This window comes from Glycine max, chromosome 13 (genome assembly GCF_000004515.6).
Source record: "Glycine max cultivar Williams 82 chromosome 13, Glycine_max_v4.0, whole genome shotgun sequence".
NCBI lineage: Eukaryota > Viridiplantae > Streptophyta > Magnoliopsida > Fabales > Fabaceae > Glycine > Glycine max.
This window is the reverse complement of record NC_038249.2, coordinates 993,088-994,883: the sequence shown is the minus strand read 5'-3', so window position 1 is coordinate 994,883 and position 1,796 is coordinate 993,088. Positions and strand designations below refer to the sequence as shown.

Here is a 1,796-nt window from a genome sequence, read left to right as displayed (position 1 = left end):
CAACATCATCTCATCTCAATGATATTCTCAACATCAACATCATCTCATCTCAATATCATCACCAATATCAACATCATCTCACATCAACATTATCATGAACATCAACATCATCTCATATCATCATTATCATAAACATCAACATTATCTCATCTCTATGTTATCAATGTCATCAGTAATCACACTCCACATATACATACATAAATTTTTATGCATGGGATTCACACTCCTCAATTCTTTAGACAACACAAGTCTTATACAACAACAATACCATTCACAATTTCAATCATCGATAACAAATAAACCACATCCCATTAGTAAAAAACACAGTTTTCTTGAAAACCAACATACAACAGGGACAAACGTACATCACTATAGTTTGGTTCCCTGACCTAGAATTGTTGTTGTTGTTACTGCTGTTATGAAGGATTCGACCATCTAAGGTTGGGATGATTCCTCCACCCAGAATTGTACCTGTTGCTGGAGAGGTCATAATTGTTCTGTTGTGGCTAATTTTGCTGTTGAAGTTAAGGAGTTCTATTGTAGATGTTTGCAGCATAAGCTTCAGGCTATTCAATTGCTTCAGACTGTTGCACAGAAGGGCAAAGGTCTGTGTGGTGATTGGTAGAGGAGCATAAACCACAGAGTCTGGCGACAGGTGCAGATTTTTTATTTGTGGCCAGTTGGGTTACCAGGTTAACCAAGGCATCTAGTTTACCTTCAAGCTTCTTAGTCTCGGCTGATGAAGATGAATTTGTGGCTACTTCATGCACTCCTCTAATGACAATAGCATCACTTCTGGCACTAAATTGCTAGGAGTTGGAAGCCATTTTCTCAATTAAATTTCTGGCTTCAGTAGGGGTCATGTCTCCAAGGGCTCCACCATTGGCAGCATCTACCATACTTCTCTCCATGTTACTGAGTCCTTCATAAAAATATTGGAGAAGAAACTGCTCAGAAATATGGTGGTGAGGACAACTGGCACATAGTTTCTTAAATCTCTCCCAGTATTCATATAAGCTCTCTCCACTGAGTTGTCTAATGCCTAAAATATCCTTTCTAATGGTCGTGGTCCTGGAAGCAGGGAAAATGTTTTCTAAGAATACTCTCTTGAGGTCATCCCAACTCGTGATGGACCGTGGAGCAAGGTAATAAAGCCAGTCCTTTGCCACTCCTTCTAAAGAATGAGGAAAAGCCTTCAAAAATATGTAATCCTCCTGGACATCTGGGGGTCTCATGGTGGAGCAGACAATATGGAATTCTTTCAGATGTTTGTGCGGGTCTTCACCTGCAAGGCCATGAAACTTTGGAAGCAAATGGATCAGTCCAGTTTTAAGAACATATGGGACATCCTCATCAAGGTATTGGATGCACAAGCTTTCGTAGGTGAAATCAGGTGCAGCCATTTCCCTTAGAGTCCTCTCACGAGGTGGAGGGTGTGCCATGTTCTCAGAATGTTCAAAACTATAATGCTCAAAATCAGGATGTTCAAAATTACCAACCACAAAATGCTCAGACTCACCAATAACAGAATGCTCAGGATGCTCAAAAGGTACAAAATGATGTCTAACTAATCTATGAAATGTCCTATCTATCTTAGGATCAAAGGGTTGTAAGTCAGATGAATTGCCTCTAGTCATACACTACATTCAGCATGAACAACTAGTTGCCTTCTTATGCAAGTAACAATGTAGGTTTAAATTACAATTACCCTCAAATGATATCCAAATGTCTTGAAATTTTGTGAGCAACACCCTAAAACCATGAAAAGATAGCACAAAAATTTTCAGACAAAAATT

General features: G+C 39.1%; 1 non-coding gene across 1 annotated transcript; it reads left to right on the top strand.

The window, feature by feature from the left end:
- Nucleotides 1-956: 956 nt before the first annotated feature.
- LOC112998930 (small nucleolar RNA R71) lies at nucleotides 957-1,064 on the top strand. Its single transcript, XR_003264109.1, has one exon. It is a non-coding gene; the product is annotated as a small nucleolar RNA R71 (small nucleolar RNA).
- Nucleotides 1,065-1,796: the final 732 nt, after the last annotated feature.